This window comes from Syzygium oleosum, unplaced genomic scaffold, assembly GCF_021117445.2.
Source record: "Syzygium oleosum isolate NSW1041296 unplaced genomic scaffold, Sole_v2.1 Sole_v2.09, whole genome shotgun sequence".
Classification (NCBI taxonomy): domain Eukaryota; kingdom Viridiplantae; phylum Streptophyta; class Magnoliopsida; order Myrtales; family Myrtaceae; genus Syzygium; species Syzygium oleosum.
In genome coordinates this window covers 5,366,153-5,385,855 of record NW_026607493.1, presented here as the reverse complement: position 1 = coordinate 5,385,855, position 19,703 = coordinate 5,366,153, and the positions used below count along the sequence as shown (strand labels likewise).

Here is a 19,703-nt window from a genome sequence, read left to right as displayed (position 1 = left end):
GTAATCAAGTCCTCCTGTTAATTGCCGCCAAGAGTGTTGACATCCAAATCTTGGCTATCTTAGTTAGTTATTTATCGCAATAAAAATTAGGGATCGAACTCGATACCTAAACAAAGATATTAATATTGCATTGCACTTAAACATTGAGGCATTATGCACTTTATTGTTTCATACTGAATAAACTTCATCGGCTCGGTGGCTAGCACGTGTCGCCCCCAGGGTTTATCTCCCGGCTGTCGGCCGTGCGGGGGTTCCCTGGGTCACCAAAAAAAAAAAAAAAAACTTCATCGGCTCGGTCATAGATTGCATTCGAATTGGCCCGGCATGATAGATGGGCTTGAACTTAGGCCCCAAATTCATTTGAAACTCTAAGACCAAGCCCATTTGATTCAAGTCCTATTGGGACTTCGGCCAGCCCGTACTTCAATTGACCTTGACCGAATTCCACACGTGCCTTGCACGTGATTAGGGAAGTGGTTTTTGATGAAGCTTGATGGGCAGCAACGCAAATTTGTTTTGAAAAATTGGGTGAACATGAAGGTAAGAAAACTGGCCACCATTAGTATTGGGGAAAGAATCATTGGTCAAAATTCACTTATGGGAGTTCCCTGGGCATGCATGTTCACCGTTCACGGCAAAGGAAGATTTCAATATGGCTCTTATGTTTGGCAAACGTTTCAGCAAACAAAAAGCATTGTGGGCACACTAAAAAAAGGTGGAATGCAGCAGATATTTCTTGACATAATACAAAGCTAGTAGCCAAATTTGAAAAGGTCGAATGAGAGAAGAATGGAAACAGGAGAGAAAAGTTATCTTTCTTTGCAAAAATTCAGCAAGATTCAAAGCAATATTCTGCATGATTCACGGCCAAAAGGAGACGAGCAGATGGCGTATATGAGAAATCTAGCAGACACAGCAAGATTCAAAGCAATATTTTGGCCATTAGTGTATTAGGGTTTGATTGCATATTCATGCATACTCACGCATTTCACATGATTTTGCATATATCCTTTTGAGTTGAAATTTGTAGAATCCTTGTTTCAATGGGCGATAGTGAAGCTTTACTTTTGCTGGCTAGGCCACCCACTTTGAGTGAAATTTAAATTTTTTGAGGTGCCCAAAAAAAAAATAAAAAAAATAAAAAATTTCAAAACTTCACAGAATGGCTTAGAATACCTGTAGCCACCCACTTTGAGTAAAATTTAAATTTTTTGAGGTGCCCAAAAAAATAAAAAAAATTTAAAACTTCACAAAATGGCTTAGAATACCTGTGGCCACTCACTTTGAGTGAAATTTAAATTTTTTTAGGTGCTCAAAAAAAATTTAAAAAATCAAAATATTCAAAACTTTACAGAATGACTTATGATACCTGTGGCCACCCACTTTGAGTAAAATTTAAATTTTTTTAGGTGCAAAAAAAATCAACAAATCAAAACAGATTTCTGTTCCAGAAATCAATTTCTAGAGCAGAATTAGTCATGTTTTACCAAACAGATTTCTGGCAAGAATTCTAGAAATCAATTTCTGGCAAGAATTTGATTTCTAGAGCAGAATGGTTACCATTCGCACCCTTAATATGCTCAAAGTAAAATATTTACTGCTTTGATTATTGAGTCTTGCGTTATTGTTTGCGCGTCCCCATGATTATCTTTCACATATTAGTGGTTTAGAATTTAAAACTGATCTAAACATTTTCGAAATAAAAGAGAAAATATACCGAAAGAGTGTTAAATTAATCTAGCATAATCAAGTTCCAATATCCATGAATCTATGGTTCGTAGAAGTAAAATGTACTTCGCATTTTACTTAGTTGTCTAATCAACCCATAACTGCGGCTCCAAAAGATAAGTTTGACAATGAGATTATATTGAGTATCGAGTTGCGATTGGTATAAACTTAGGAGAGTCCCTGCTAGGCATAGGCACCATCTCTTTTGAGTGTAATTGTTCGTGCCCACTTGGTAATTCATTAGTCTTCCCAAGTGGTTTGCGACAAAAATTAACCATTGAAACTGCTGACTTACAATTTTAACACGATGAGACTTAGATGGCATGGCTATTTTCCTATTTCGAAATTGCTTTATGTAGACTTTATTGTTAATAAGAATAATCGATGTATCAGAAGCTTGTAAAAGGAAGTAAACAAAGGGAAAGAGACAGGAGGGTTGATACTCAGGAAGGGGTGACCATCACATAGTTGTCAACGTCTGGGAGCTTAGCATAGTCTTCAATGTTTCGCAGGTCACGTATGGCTAGCTCATCCTCTAGATTTTAAGCTGCTCGTCCATATTTCAAGTCTCGTTATCATCGATCACTACTTTGTTTTTTTCTTTTGATGAGTTAAAAGGGCGTTGCTAGCGAGCTCTTTGCACGTTTATCAAGTCCTATCTGATGTAGCTAGTAAGGATCACCTAGAGGGGGGTGAATAGGTGATCTAAAACAATTTTAGAAAATTTATGCGGAAACAAAGTAAATCACAGAAGAGTCTGAATAAAATTCAGATTCAAGACAGCTTATATAGACGGTGCTCTTGATGTGCAGTATGTAAAGTAAGAGTTAAGGATTAGAAAAACTGCACACAAGTTTATAGTGGTTCGGCTTATAGCAAGCCTACGTCCACTCTCCCACGCTTACAGTCTACTGGCTGGATTTCACTATGTAACCAAGAGGAATTACAACTTCTGAGAGTCAATACTCTTGTGTATGATAGGACTCTCTATCTCACACAATCACTCTTACAAAGTATCCCTCAAGATCTTAATGTTTTGCTCAGAACGACAAGAGAAATGATTGGAGTATGCTCAGACTTTGGACTTGTTGATTCTTGATTCTGTTCTTCCTTCTGCTGCTCGTTGATCTCCTTAAATACTCCTCTACTTCCAAACTAGCCGTTGGACAGCTTTCAGAGGATCATCTTCCAATCTTCACCTTGGACAGATTTGTATAAGGATTGAGTAGCCGTTGGTTGACAGATTCTGAATCCCGCTGATTCTGCTCGCCCATACAATCAGAATCTTGGTTTCCATAAGTAGAGCTTTGTCCGTTGTAATGCATTCTTGTCGTGATGTTTGATTTGTCAATCAATCTGATTCAGATTGAGACAATCAGAACATTCCTTCTGTGAAATCCATGCCAGATTACTAGCTGTTGTGATATGTTCGAATTCAAGTCTGAAGAAATTCAACGCTGCAAGTCTCAAGAATTTCAGGCGTGCATCCGAAGAATTTCTGCGTCTGAATAATTTCTTCGTCCGCATTTGCATCCGAAAAACTTCTACTTCGCATCCGCATCCGAATAACCCGCGTCGAATCTCGGAACCTAGATTATGTGGGTCTTCAAAAACATACTTGACAGTTTGTAAAGTCTGAATAACTTTCTTCTGAGCTTCCAGAATATACAGACCTGGAATAAAATTATTCAGAATAAGTATCAGATTTACAATAACACAGAAGGTTTTGTCAACCTCAAAATCAATAGGAGTTTTCCTCAACAATCTCCCCCTTTTTTATGGTGACAAAACTTTCTTTACAGATTTAATTATTTTGAAAATAAACATATTAAGCTCAATAAACACAGATTGAAATAGCAAACTCTGTTGATATCTGTGTCTTTCTTCCTTTGAGAATCACCTGTAAATCTGCAATAAAATTTCTCCCCCTTTTTGTCATCAACAAAAAGAATAGTAATAGATAGGATAATGCACTGATATTAAGAAATCAACCAGTCTAACAAGAGGTATGAGAAATATTACAGACCAATTGAAAAAAAATAGAGAGAAATGTTGAAAAACAGGCTATTTTTTTAGGAGTACGAATCAGTTGAAAATTTTCCAATATTGAGACAGCCTCCTCAATCTTCGAACTGCATTGACCTATGGCCTTATCCATGCTGGATGAGCACATAGCAATGGCTTCCTCTAATTCTGCTTTATCTGCTGCTGCTTGAAGTTGTTGAGCCTTGGTGTTTTCCTCAACAATTTTATGTAGGTTCTGCAAATTTTGTTCTAGAGCAGCCTGCTTTGTCTTTTATCTCGAGCAGAATAGAAAGGATGTTCTGATTTTCAGATGGCTGACCTTGGTCATTAGCTTCCTCAGACTGATTGTACCCTGTGGCTGATTCTGGTGGAATCTCCCCCTGAACAGGTGATTGAACTTCAGAAACATGCTCTTCATGAATTGGTTCTGAAACATTGGGAACTGGTTCAGGAACATGTTCTGGTTCTGCAGTGTGACCTGATTCAAAGTGTTCTGCTTCTGCTTCATCATTTTCATCATGCAGAAGAGTTTTTCTTTTCTTTCTGTACACTTTGCTTGGGGTTGGAGAATCAGTTTGCTTGCTTGCTGAACTGGTTCTTTTCCTTTGCTCCTTTTCTTTCTGAACTTTCTTGCCAACAGATTTTGCCTCTGACTTTTGAGCCTCTTTCCTTTTTACTATGTCCCTTACATCTTCAAATTTCTTCATTTTGGAGAGCATTTTTTCTCCAACAAACATAAGAGGAAGCATAGTTTCTCGCAACTCACCAGGAATAGATAAATTGAGATACATGAAGATACGAGTGATCAAAGCTCCATATGGCAGATGACCCTTATCCTTTTGTAATGCTCTGTACATATGGAATATTATGAGGTGAGGAAGAGAGAAGGATTGACCTGTCAAGATAGCCCAAATAAGCTTGATCTCTGATTTCGATAGGTCAGTTTTTGAGGCATCCTTTGGCTTTAAACAGTTGATGATGATCTTATGCAAGATCACGGATCGTCTGGATAAGTCAGAATAGGAGAGATGTCTTTTTGATCCTTGAGCAAAATTCGGATTTTCAGAAGCTAGCTGAGAAGCTTCTTCAAGACTTACTGCCAATGGAGTAAAAGTGGAGTGTGTGGCTCCAATTATCCTTGCCAACTCATGCGCCTTTAAATCAACTTTCTTATCACCAACATAAAAGTAGGCAGTTAATTCAGCATAAGTGTTGGCAGATTGAAGGCAAAATTCATAAACCCCTAATTTTTCAAACAGGTTCTGTACAGAAATTCCAGCCTTCTCCAAATACTCGAAATCCACAGTTCTATTGTTCATTACTCCTCTATCAAGTAACAGCCTGTAGTACATCTGATGCGCAGTGCTTCTGAATAAGCCTCCTGTTCCAGGCAGGCCAGATGCTATTCCAACTCTTATCTCAAAATTCTCAAAAAATCGTGCATCATCATCTGGAACAACAAATTTTGAAGCACTAGATGTCTTAGGGCTTACATAAACTGATTTCTTTTCAGATGGAGTTGAAGCTTCTCCAACTTTTTCTTTGCCCTTTCTGGAAGAAGTTTCTTGTGGAGTAGTGCTGGTTGGAACTTGCCCTGATTTAGTGCAATATTCAGAATAGATTTTCACAAGGTGAGTTTCAGAGCGAAGATCGTTGTCTTTCAGACAAGCATGAAGAGCCGACTCAGAGGCATTATTCCTTTTCAGCCTTTGATAATTCCCCCACACACGTTTAATGTTTATGAACCGAAAATCAGTTTTACCAGACGATTTCGGTGGAGACGATCGCTGAGGTTTTGACGCTTCAGAAGGGTCTGCATGATGATCGGATTCTGAGTCTGAAACTTCCAAATATTCCGCCGGTGCGGTAGATTTTGAGTCTTGATTGAGGATACGAGAAGATCTTCTATGGGCCACCATCTTGACCGGCATTATGATCACCTTTGGAGACGAAAGTTTCGATCTTTTGGAAGAAGAAGAGGAGAGTCTCTGTATATCGGAAGGTTTTTGAGAGAAAAAGATCGTACTGATAGGGTTTTGAAAAGAAGGACGGGTTTAAAAGGAAGTGGATAACTTTTGGAAGGAAAAAGTACTTTTAGAAATTAAAAGATATCCCAAACAAGTAGGAAGAAAATATACTCTCTAAAAATTAACTAAACATAACAATATATTAGGCAGATTTTATCAGATAAATTAGAATACATACCTGATTTGCTACCAAGTATAACGAATTATAAAAATATCCTGCCAAAAAAATGTCAATTATATGCCCGCCAAAATTTGAATAAGGAACGTACCTTTCTTTGTGAGTCTGAAAAATGTTCAGACTGAGAATACTTGAGTCTGAAAAATGTTCCTGTCTATTAAACACTTCAAGAAAATGGATAAGTGATGCACAGTTTTTCTCTAATGAATTCAAATGAAGATTTATCAAGAGGTTTTGTAAATATATCAGCTAATTGATTCTTAGAATCAATAAATTGAATATTTACATCACCATTTTGAACATGATCTCGAATAAAGTGATGCTTGATTTCAATATGCTTAGCTCGAGAATGAAGAATCGGGTTCTTTGTCAAATTGATTGCACTTGTGTTGTCACATTTGATTGCAACACTTGATTCTTCAATATCAAAGTCTTGTAATTGCTTGCTTCATCCACGAGAATGCGTGCACGACAACTTCCCAATGCTACATATTCTCGCTCTGCGTAGAAAGTGCAACCGTATCTCTGCTTCTTTGAGTACCAGGATACCAACATATTCCCAAACAGTTGACATGTACCTGAAGTACTTTTCCTGTCCACTTTACATCCAGCTAAATCAGCATCGAATATCCATAGAAGAGTAAAATCTGAATCTTTGGAATACCAAAGACCTAACATTGGATATGTTCCAATGTATTTGATTATTCTTTTACTATGCAGAAAAATGAGATTCCCTTGGGTCGATTGAAATCTTGCACACATACAGACACTAAAAAGAATGTCAGGTCTAGATGCAGTTAGATATAATAAAGAGCCTATCATGCTTCTATACACCTTCTGATTAACCTTTTTTCCATTTTCATCTTTGTCCAGTTTGGATGAATGAGACATGGGAATGTCTGTCTTCGTGCAATTCTGTAATCCAAATTTCTTGATAATCTCCTTTGCATACTTCTCTTGGCAAATGAATGTACCATCTTTGGTTTGTTTCACTTGAAGGCCAAGAAAGAATGATAATTCTCCCATCATACTCATCTCGAACTCATTCTGCATATTCTTTGAGAATTCCTTGCATAGCAATTCGTTAGAAGATCCAAAGATTATATCATCAACATAAATTTGAACAAGTAGGAAATCCTTACCCTTTTTCTTAACAAATAAAGTTGTATCAACTTTACCTTTGGTAAAATCATTTTGCAGAAGGAAGTTACTTAACCTTTCATACCAAGCTCTTGGTGCTTGTTTCAGACCGTAAAGAGCCTTCTTGAGTCTGTAGACATGATCACTCTTTCTTGGTTTTTCGAAACCAGGTGGTTGTTCCACATATACTTCTTCTTTGATATATCCATTCAGAAAGGCACTTTTCACGTCCATCTGAAATAATTTAAAGTTATGGAAACAAGCATAAGCTAATAATAGCCGAATGGCTTCTAACCTTGCAACTGGTGCATATGTTTCATCATAGTCTATGCCTTCTTCTTGAGAATAGCCTTTTGCAACCAGTCTTGCTTTGTTTCTTGTAACTTTCCCTTTGTCATCCAGTTTGTTTCTGAATACCCATTTTGTTCCAATTACTGGATGATTTTTGGGTCTTAGCACAAGCTCCCATACTTTATTGATTCTGAACTGCTGAAGTTCCTCCTGCATAGCATCGATCCAGCTTTCATCTGATAAAGCTTCACCAACTTCTTTTGGCTCTATTTCTGATATCAAAGCCAAGTTGCTGATGTTCTCTTTGTGTTTGGATCTTGTCTTGATACCATCTTCTATTTCTCCAATAACGAGGTTCTTCGGATGACTGGATTTGTGTTTCCAGTTTTTGTCATATTTTTCCTTCTGAAAATCTGCAGACTTTGAACTTTCTGGTTGAGTCTGTATTATATCTTCTTGTCCTTCTGAGACTGATTGTTGATGATCTTCTGATAGATCTTGAATGTTGGGAGATGGTTCAGATTCATCTCTGTGAGTCTGAATGTTTTCTTCAAACCTCACATTCATTGATTCTTCAACAGTCTGAGAGTTCTTGTTGTAGACTCTGTATGCTTTACTTGAAGTTGAGTATCCAAGAAAAAATCCTTCATCTGCTTTCTCATCAAACTTTCCAGTGCGGTCATTTGGATTTTTCAGAATATAGCATTTACAACCAAACACTCGAAAATATGAAATGTTGGGCTTTCTACCTTTGAAAAGCTCATAGGGGGTTTTCTCAAGAATAGGTCTGAGAAAAGCTCACATTAATGATATAGCATCTTGTAAAGCTCATATCGCTCTGAAATGAAAAGGAATTTTGCTTTCAATCAACGAGTTCTTGCCATTTCTTGCAAAGAACGATTTTTCCTCTCCACAACACCATTTTGTTCTGGTGTATAAGGAGTAGAAAAATTGTGTTGAAAGCCATTTTCCTCACAAAAGTTTGAAAAACTTTGATTTTCAAATTCTCCCCCATGATCGGTTTAATCTTTGGAAATGGAATAGCCCTTTTCATTCGAACTCTTTTTGCAAATTTTGAAAAATATGAAAGTGCTTCATTTTTATGAGCAAGGAAGAACACCCAAGTAAATCTTGTGAAGTCATCAACAATGACTAAACAATATTTCTTACCACCAATACTCGTGTTCGGTTGGTCCAAAAGATCCATATGAAGAAGCTGCAAAGCACGATTAGTGGAAACATGATGTATAGACTTGAAAGAACTTCTTACTTGTTTTCCTAGAGTACAGGCATTGCATAACTCTGTTTTCTTGTATTTCAAATCTGGTAGACCTCGAACCAGTTTCTTGTTTGAGATCTTTGAGATTTGTTTCATACTGATATGCCCCAATCTTCTATGCCATAAATCTTCATCCTCTTTGATTGAGATCAAGCAATGAGTGGAGATTGGATTGACATCTAGAAGATAGATATTGCCATGTCTTCTTCCTGTAAATGTTTGAGAAGAATCTTTGCTTGTCCCTGAGCATGTATCTTCTTGAAAGTTGATTCTGAAATCTGTATCACATAGTTGGCTTATGCTTATCAAGTTGTAGTTGAGTCCTTTTACCAACGAGACATCATTGATTGTAAGTCCTCCAATTTCAACTGTTCCTTTGCCAACGATTTTTCCTTTGGTATTTCCTCCAAAGGATACTTTTCCACCATTCAGATTGTGTAGATCAACGAATATACTTGGATCTCCTGTCATATGTCTAGAGCATCCACTGTCTAGGTACCACTTCCTTTTTCTCTTTGTGGTAACCTGCAAAAAACACAGCATCTCAAGTTTTCTTTGGTACCCAAATTTGTTTGGGTCCTTGAGCATTAGTATAGGCTGTCTTAACAAAATCTCTTCTAACAGGTCTCCAGACCTTAGGACATTCATTCTCAAAATGTTGTGGATCTCCACATTTTGAGCACTTGAGTGCACTTCGACCAACAGGTTTTACAAAATTCCTTTTGAAATGATTTTTATAAGCTTGTCGAGGAGGTCTTTGTTTTAATCTCTCCTTGACCTTTGGAAAATCAATCAAGCTATCACTTTCCTTCACAAATCCGAGACCAGATTTGTTGTAGTAAGGAATTTGGATAGAAAGGATATGCTTCAAGGTTTCTGAACCCTTTGAAAATTTGGAAGTAATTTCTGAAACTTGCTTTTTCAAAACTGCATTTTCTTTGGAAAGAAAATCTCGACTTTCCTTGACTTGATGAAATTCTTTTTGAAGGAAATCGATTTTTTCTTTTTGTGAAACATCCTGTTGCCTCAGTGATGAATTTTCCTTTTTCAAAGAAGAGATGCATTTAAGAGCAGTCTTGAATTCAAAGCATAATTCATCAATGTAATTTGATACTTCAATAGGCATGTCAGAATGTTTTACCTCAATCTCCACTTTGGGATCAGAATCTGAATCTGAGTCTAGGTCTGAATCTGACTTAGCCATTAGACAGAAATTTGAGATATCTTCATCACTGTCTTCACACTCTGTGTCACTCCAAGTTTCTGCTTTTAAGGCCTTCTTTGCTTTCTCAAACTTGGTCTTCTTTTTCAGAAGTGGACAATTTGGCTTAATATGTCCACGTTTCTTACAGTGAAAGCATATGACATCCTTAGATCTCTCTGTTTCATCGAGGGACTTCTTCATCTCAAAAGGCTTCTTACCTCTGAGGTTTCTTCCTTTGATCTTCATTTTCTTATACTTCTTTATAAAGAGAGCTAACTCTTCATCATCAACATCTTCATTTTCAGAATCTGCATCAGAATCAATATTAGTCTTTAAGGCAATTGACTTATTACCTCTGGATTCAATCTCCTCATTTCGCTTCTCAGTCTCATATGATTGAAGAGTTCCAATTAACTCATTCACTGATAGAGGCTTGATCCTTTGTGTTTCTCGAAGAGATGTTTTGATTGTATCCCACTGATTTGTCAGTCCTCTCAGGAGTTTGTTGACTTTCATTGCATCCGGAACTGGTTGTCCTTGATAAGCAAGACCGTTTACTATATCAGTAAACCTGTCATACAAATCAGCAATTGATTCTCCAGGCTTCATTTTGAATGATTCATATTGACCAAGCAAAAGATTGATTTGAGTTTCCTTGGCTCGATCTGTTCCTTCATAAGTGACAAGGAGAGTACCCCAGATTTCCTTAGCTGATTCACAAGCAGCAATTTTTTTTATATTCAATAGGAGATAAAGCACAATAGAGAGAATAAATTGCTTTGGAATCTAAAGTTTCTCTTTTGGATATATCAGTTTGAGATAATGGAGGATCTGTTGTTATGCTTGCTTCGCCTTTTCTTTTGAACCGAAGATCTTGGATTGACTCCTCGATGATGACATCCCATTGCATGTGATCAATTGACTTTATGAATGCCTTCATCTTATTCTTCCGAGACACTATATTCCTTGCCATCGAAATATGGTGGTCCTGTTGTTGCTCTGTCCTTCAATGAGCCCTGGAGCACCATAGCTAGCCATATAGATCGTTAGCTCAGAAGTAAAACACTTCAATAAATGAGCAACCTTGCTCTGATACCAATTGATGTAGCTAGCAAGGATCACCTAGAGGGGGGTGAATAGGTGATCTAAAACAATTTTAGAAAATTTATGCGGAAACAAAGTAAATCACAGAAGAGTCTGAATAAAATTCAGATTCAAGACAGATTATATAGACGGTGCTCTTGATGTGCAGTATGTAAAGTAAGAGTTAAGGATTAGAAAAACTGCACACAAGTTTATAGTGGTTCGGCTTATAGCAAGCCTACGTCCACTCTCCCACGCTTACAGCCTACTGGCTGGATTTCACTATGTAACCAAGAGGAATTACAACTTGTGAGAGTCAATACTCTTGTGTATGATAGGACTCTCTATCTCACACAATCACTCTTACAAAGTATCCCTCAAGATCTTAATGTTTTGCTCAGAACGACAAGAGAAATGATTGGAGTATGCTCAGACTTTGGACTTGTTGATTCTTGATTCTGTTCTTCCTTCTGCTGCTCGTTGATCTCCTTAAATACTCCTCTACTTCCAAACTAGCCGTTGGACAGCTTTCAGAGGATCATCTTCCAATCTTCACCTTGGACAGATTTGTATAAGGATTGAGTAGCCGTTGGTTGACAGATTCTGAATCCCGCTGATTCTGCTCGCCCATACAATCAGAATCTTGGTTTCCATAAGTAGAGCTTTGTCCGTTGTAATGCATTCTTGTCGTGATGTTTGATTTGTCAATCAATCCGATTCGATTGAGACAATCGAACATTCCTTCACGTGAAATCCATGCCGGATTACTAGCTTGTTGTGATATGTTACGAATGCAACGTGCGAAGAAATGCTGCGTCTGCGTCTGAAGAATTTCAGCGTCTGCGTCTGAAGAATTTCTGCGTCCGAATAATTTCTTCGCTCGCATTTGCATCGAAAACTTCTACTTCGCATCGCATCCGAATAACTTCGTCCGAATCTCGTAACCTAGATTATGTGGGTCTTCAAAAACATACTTGACAGTTTGTAAAGTCTGAATAACTTTCTTCTGAGCTTCCAGAATATACAGACCTGGAATAAAATTATTCAGAATAAGTATCAGATTTACAATAACACAGAAGGTTTTGTCAACCTCAAAATCAATAGGAGTTTTCCTCAACACTATCCTCATTACAAAATATTCAATTTGAACCATAACTACTCCGCATCCCCCGTAATTCGAAGGTCTGAAATTAGTGAGTCTATTACTGTTACCCCACCAAGATGTTAACAGTCTGGAAATCTTTTCACATGAAATATGTCGCAGTTTGGCAACTCAGCATAAATTATTCAAAACTTCGCTTACGACATACCTCGAACTCATGAGTTCTATGCATGGCTTAGAGCTCGGTGAATTGCTAAGAGTATTGTACCGGTATCGAGCTCCCCCAAAAGTGTGTCTAATGCTTGGGATTTTGTCCGTGGTTTGGTTTCCATTTTACATAGGTCATATTTTCTTATATCTCTAGTTGGAGGACATGTCCCCTAATCATACTGGCAGGTTATAAGCTTATGGACCCACTCACTTAAAAACTTAATTGAATACAAATGTGCACTACAAAAAAAGTTGGTTTTAGCGACGAATTTTGCCACGAAAAATTTGGCAAAATTCATCACTAAACGAATTTGCGACGAAATTAGCGACGGAAAAAAATTCGTCGCTAATAGAATTTCAATTTTCGTCGCTAATTTGCGACGAAAAAAAATTCGTCTCTAATTATTCGTGGCAAAATTCATGGCTAATTTGCCACGAAACAAAATTCGTCGCTAATTATTCGCCGCTAATTTGCCACGAAGTGTATTCGTGGCAAAATTCGTCGCTAATTTGCCACGAACTTTATTCGTGGCAAAATTCGTCGCTATTTTTTTCAAAAAAAAATTTTGTTGGTCACGAAATTGCGACGAAATATTTTCGTGGCAAAAATCGTTGCTAATTATTCGTGGCAAAATTTATCGCTAATTTGCGACGAACACATTTCGTGGCAAAATTCGTGGCTAATTTGCCACCAAATTTTTTTTTTGTCAGTTTTTTGCGACGAACTTATTTGTGGCAAAATTCGTGGGTAATTTAAATTACCCACCAAAATGAATGTATTTCATTTTCTTATTCGATTTTAAAGGTAATTTAAAGCAAAATTAATTTCTAGAATTTGTATTTAACATTGATTAAGCACTTAATAACATCAAAATATTATAATAATATGAAAATGAAATACATTCATCTACATTTTCCATGTACTTGAACATATAACTCAATGTGATCAAACTATTATAATAATATGAAAATGAAATACATTCATCTACATTTTCCATGTACTTGAACATATAGCTCAATGTACTTGAACATCCTTGGCAAATCTCCCCCTCCGCATATCAACACATAGCTCAATGTACTTGAACATCCTTGGCAAATCTCCCCCTCCGCATATCAACACATAGCTCAATGTACTTGAACATAATCCTCTCAAGGGTATTTTGCCATGCTCGGGATCTCTTCGAGGTAATAAGATCATGAAGTTCTTGCAGAGCATCTTGCTTCTTCTAGGATCCATGCAGAGCATTTTCTGGAATCCAGCAATTGCATCAGTGATAAGAATGCTGGATTGGCAATTTAATATCACTTCATACATTTCATTACATTGGTTCAGGGCACCAAAGGAGACATGATCTCGACCCTCATCTACAATTTTCAGTAGAGGATGGTCCATTACCAAGGATTGGCCACAAAGCACTACAATTATTAATTTGCGGTCAGGTCTTTTATGGCAACAAGGCACTACATTATCAACCCCCAAATCCATCATTTCCTAAGTCTTGCACAGTAGGCACATTGGCCACAGAGGATAGAAAAGAATCAGAGACAACGAATCATAATATAACAGATAATTTGCAACTTATGATGGGAGAGTATTGTAACATGGTAGCAGCCAACACCCCTTACCCCCTCCTCCAAACGTCATAAAAAAACCAAAAGCAGAAAGACACATGAGCACCCATGTATTCCCAACACCCAGAGGGAGAAAAATGCAGACAAACGCAGATACCCAGGGAGGCAGAAGAGCATTGCCCATAGCAGGTGGTAGAATTACCTTTCCAACACCTGCGGAAGGTTCTCCATCTGGTCTGGGACGAGGTATGGCCACATTCACCAAATTACCTGCAAAACAAGTATCATTAGAACGAAGAAAAGAGCTTAGATTTTGAAATCTAGGTGAAGATATAAGGCTTTGGAAACTTCTTTCTGAATGTTAGGCCCGATTCTTTAAGCAGAATGTGGAACAAGAAAAGGCTGTAAAACAGAGATACAGCACAAAGAAAGAACAAAAATATTAATATACTTTTGGCGAGTCAAAAACCTCAAAATAAGAGCAGAAATTAACAAGAACTATATAGACAGTTCTTACCAAATTTTCCGCCTTCTTGTCTCATATCCTCCAATATATCTTCGTACTCCCCATCATCTTTAAGCTCATCCTCAGTAACTACTTGTGTTTGACATACCACTTTAGTAGCAAGTGCACCAGGTTGATACATAAGCTTCTGCAAAAGTTAAAAAGCCTTGGTAATTTAGATTTGAGGACACAATCGTAACAAGACAAATTAAAAAGAAGAAACCAATGTCACACATTCAATGAACCACATCTCAGTTAAAGTTCCAACTCACAGATGCAAAATAAAATAAAAGCGGAGATGACGCTGAAAAAAACTACTATGAATATACTCGAGAATATGTCAACAATGCTGCTATAATTCACGGAACTGAAATTGCAAGAATTAGCCAAAAAATTGAAATTGTAGAAAAACATGACCATGCAAAAGCACTCCTCAACGATGAATGTAAAAACCTTTCACCTGCAGAGCTATCTGCTGCTGTGCATGCAACAAAACACTCTCCTGTTCAGGTTTTGGTTGGTTTGCACCCTGGTTAGCACACCTAACAGTGAGAGTCTTGTTGCCCATTTTAATGCCATTGAGAGCTGCACAAGCTATATCCGTGACTGAGAGATCTTGATAAACGCAAAAAGCATAGCCTTTGGAATTTCCAGTCTCCCTGTCTTTCACTAGATCAAAACCCCTAAGAGGACCAAAAGATTCCAGCAGCTCCCTCACGTGCACTTCTGTAAAGTAATATGGTAATCCACCCACAAAAATGCGGTCAGGACCTTCAAGCCCACCAGCAGAACCCGGGGTTAAACCAACCGCACGAACATTTAGGTTAGGAATAGGTTGGCTAGGACCAAGAGTTGCTGCAAGGGAGGGGTTGTAATCACTGGGCCTCCTGACCTTCACAGGCGCTCCCTGCACAAAAATTCAAACTAGTTAACGTTTTGTCAATGTTGTAGATATATGAATGTCCTTGAAAAAAGGGGACAGATCCACCGCAAGAAAAAATGTAGAATTATGTTAAAAATGTAATTGAACTTACCTCAAAGATAATGCCATCTAAGGCCATTGCATTGCTTGCCTCCTCAACAGATCTCATTTCCACAAAAGCAAACTTCTTTCATGGTTTATGTAAACATTGACAACAGCATCCCCTGTGCACATAAAAACAAAAGATGAAAATCAATACCATAATAGAAATGTGAACTAAAATAGTTATTAACTCAACGACTTAAAATTAAAGTCCTCCTACCTCGACCTGCAGTATTTCCTCCAATAGCAGCCATAACCTGGCTAAAAAAGGTCGCAAGCATCTATCCAACGAAAGCTTCACAAAAATTAACACATGAAGCACTACCTTCTGCAAGTGAAGTCTGAGTGTTCTTGAGCATCTATCCAACGATTGCTTTGTCCTCTCCATTTTCTTCCTTTTCCCCAGAAAAAAAAAAAGGAAGAACACCCAAGAAAGAACTCACGCCGATTCGAGCCTCGCCCCGCTATTCGCAACAGCATAAAAAAAGGTCCAAAATTGCACGTCTATTCTCAAATTGGAGAACTGGGTCATTCATCAAACACTTGCAAAGCACCCTATCCTGACCCATTTACCCTATAAACTCACAAACATCATCTCCATTTCTCGATCAAGACTATACCCAATTCTAACGAAACAAGAGCAACGACAACCATTACAATAATCCGACGATGTATCTATCAGTTGACACACGAACATACTCGAGAACTTCAATAAGAAGGTCACAAAATCAGAGTAGACGGAACCTACAAATCTCGGAATGGGGCCGACGGAACGTATAAATCTCGGAATGGGAACGTACAAATCTCAGAATGGCTGGAAACTATTGAGGCCCTCCTCCCACAGGTAGCCGTCCCTCTCGACGGTGGTGATGTTGCCGCCGACGCGGTCCCTGGCCTCGGTGACGACCACGTCGGGGGCCCTGTCGCGGTGCTTCGTGGCGAGCGCCTGGTCGATGCAGAGCCCGCTGATCCCGCCCCCGACCACCACGCAATCAACCAGTCCCCCGCCGGCGGCCCTCGGCTGGGAGATCGCGGGGCCCTCGGCGACGGAACACCGGATCCCGGCGGGCGCGCGGGAGGGCTTGTGGGAGCGGAACGGGCGGATGGCGACGGAGGAGGAGGCGACGGCGGCGGTGGCGGTGAGGGTGGCCATCATGGCTGGTGGAGAGGAGGAGGGAGCGACGGAGAGGTGTTTGGCGGAAGGGGGGATCTGAGGAATAACAGAGAGGTGTTTTAGGCGACGGAGAGGTGTTTTAGGCGTTTTTGGACATTTTTTTAAAAATGGAATTCGTGGCTAAATTCGTGACAAATTTGCCACGGATTTAGCCACGAATTTCATTAAAGTCTAGTAAAAATGGAATTCGTGGCTAAATCCGTTGTAAATTTACCACGAATTTAGCCACGAATTTCATTAAAGTCTAGTAAAAATGGAATTCGTGGCTAAATCCGTGACAAATTTGCCACGGATTTAGCCATAAATTTTAAAAAAAATATCCACACGCGCCTAAAATTCATTTTTTAAAAATTAGTGGCAAAATCCGTGGCAAATTTGCCACGAATTTTAAAAAAATGTCCAAAAACGTCTAAAATTCATTTTTTCAAAATTCGTGGCTAAATCCGTAGCAAATTTGCCACGAATTTAGCCAAGAATTTCATTAAAGTCTAGTAAAAATGGAATTCGTGGCTAAATCCGTGGCAAATTTGCCACGAATTTTAAAAAATTGCCCACACACAGCTAATTCAATTTTTTTCAAATTCGTGGCTAAATCCGTGGCAAATTTGTCACGGATTTTGTCACGAATTTCATTTCTACTAGCCTTTTTTCAAATTCGTGACTAAATCCGTGGCAAAATTGTCCACACACGCCTAATTCATTTTTTATGAAATTCGTGGCTAAATCCGTGGCAAATTTGTCACGGATTTAGCCACGAATTTCATAAAAAATTGCCCACACACGGCTAATTCATTTTTGGGTTAATACCACGAAAAACCCTAAACTGGTACGTTTGTGACAATTTTACCCCAAACTATTTTTCTGAACATAAAAAACCTCAAACTGGTACACTTGTGACAAATCTACCCCGAACTATTTTTTTGACCACCAAAAACCCCAAACTGGTATACATGTGACAATTTTACCCCGAACTAATCTTTTAATATTATTTTTTATTTTTTCTTTACTTTTTTTTTCCTTTCTCTTCAACCTCGGCCCGTCGCCGCCCGACTGCCGCGAGCGGAGGCGAAAAACTGGCGAAGTCCCGGCCGGCCAGCGAGGCTCGACCTCGCCGGCGTTAGGCGAGGTCGGCCTCGCCACGCACGGCGAGGCTCAACCTCGCCGTTGCGGGCAAGGCCGACCTCGCCGGCATTGGGCAGGTCGAGCCTCGCCGGATCGGCGAGGGCCCGGTCCCGTCGGCCGGGCCGCGAGGTCGAGCCTCGCCGGCGTTGGCGAGGGCCGACCTCGTCGTTGCGGGGCAAGGCCGACCTCGCCCAACGCCGGCGAGGTCGTGCCTCGCCCGGCACTGGCGGGACGAAGCCCCGCTAGATGTGGCGAGGCTCGACCTCGCCGGCTTCCGCCTCTGGCCGGTCGCCGGTCCGGCGACCGGCCCGAGGTTGAAGAGAAAGGAACAAATAAAGTAAAGAAAAAATAAAAAAATAATAAAAAAATTCGAAAAATAAAAAAATTATTAAAAAATTAGTTCGGGGTAAAATTGTCACATATATACCAGTTTGGGGTTTTTGGCGGTCAAAAAAATAGTTCGGGGTAGATTTGTCACAAGTGTACCAGTTTGGGGTTTTTTATGGTCAAAAAAATAGTTTGGGGTAAAATTTTTACAAATGTACTAGTTTAGGGTTTTTTGTGGTATTAACTCTTCATTTTTTTTTCAAATCCGTGGCAAATTTGCCACGGATTTCGCCACGAATTTGAAAAAAATTGCCCACACACGCCTAATTCATTTTTTTTCAAATTCGTGGCTAAATCCGTGGCAAATTTTACTAGCCTTAATCTTTACTTTCATCATAATCCATGGAAATAGTAGTGAAAATTCAGGTATTTATAAAATACAAAATATGAAGAAAATATATCAAAAAGTGTATTTACTCTTATTATACCTTGGGACCTTGCAAAGGATTTTTTTTTTTAAATATCATCTTTTTAAACAGATTAGCAACTTAGAACTTTTTAAGAACATTCATTATCAGTGGTTGAATACTATCAAATAGAATTTTAAAAAAATTGATTTGTGTAATTTCATTGTAACAGTTGTCATCGCAAGCCTCCTTCCTGCATTTGTAAAACATTGTTAATGTCAGAACGTAAATGGACAAACTTCTCTATAACTTATTTAGTAAAAATAATCATTATGAAGGAAGAGAAAACTTTACCATGGTTTCTTCAAATGGCTCCGTGACGTTCTTATTTTTACCATGATTGCCACGAATTGCCCACGCACACCGAATTTTTACTATATTAATTTCCGTGGCTAATTAGCCACGGATTTAGCAACGGAAATTAAGTATTGCGGCATTTCCCTACTATATTTATTTCCGTGGCTAATTAGCCACAGATTTAGCCACGAAAATTAAGTATCGCGGCATTTTCCTACTATATTTATTTTCGTGGCTAAATCAATGAAAAAACCTAATCGTAGTATAAATAGGGCTCCCCAAAAAAATAATTTCTGGGGCTACGCCCCCGAATCCCCCGCAACATCTGCTCGCTTACTCCAGCTTGGGCAAACCACCATAGAAATTTGTTCGTGACGCGGAGGGTTGGGGTCGCACAAAAAATATGTCGGGTCGAATGATGAACCGGATCGAGTACATAAAATTCAAGACATATTTTACAATTAATTTAGCCACAAAAAAAAATAGTCGAGAAAGCGAAGCAAGAGTTTATTTTCGTGGCAAATTCCGTTGCAAATTAGCCACGGAAAATTTTTCGTCACAAATTCCATCGCAAATTAGCTACGGAAAATTTTTCGTCGCAAATTAGCCATGAATTTTTTTTTTCGCAAATTAGCGACGAATTTTTTTTTCGTCGCAAATTCCGTCGCAATTAACGACGAATAATTTTTCGTCGCTAATTTTCCGTGGCTAAATCCTTATTTTTTTGTAGTGGTGGGTTAAAGTTTATGTTGATAATGCACTAATCAAAGACAGTTTCCTCAGACGAAGAAAAACAATGGCTCTTTTTTTATACATTGCCGGCTAAGGGGAAGCTTTCTTTTTGGGGGCACGTGGTTTTCTTGTCCTGTGCCTTATGTTCTTCAAATTACAACACAATAAAGATAACCAAGTTCAATGTCGATAGTTCATGTCATATAAAAATGTTTA

General features: G+C 38.7%; 1 pseudogene; it reads right to left on the bottom strand.

Moving 5' to 3' along the window:
- Positions 1-13,210: 13,210 nt before the first annotated feature.
- Positions 13,211-16,122, bottom strand: LOC115668007 (splicing factor U2af large subunit A-like; annotated as a pseudogene).
- Between the last annotated feature and the right edge of the window lie 3,581 nt (positions 16,123-19,703).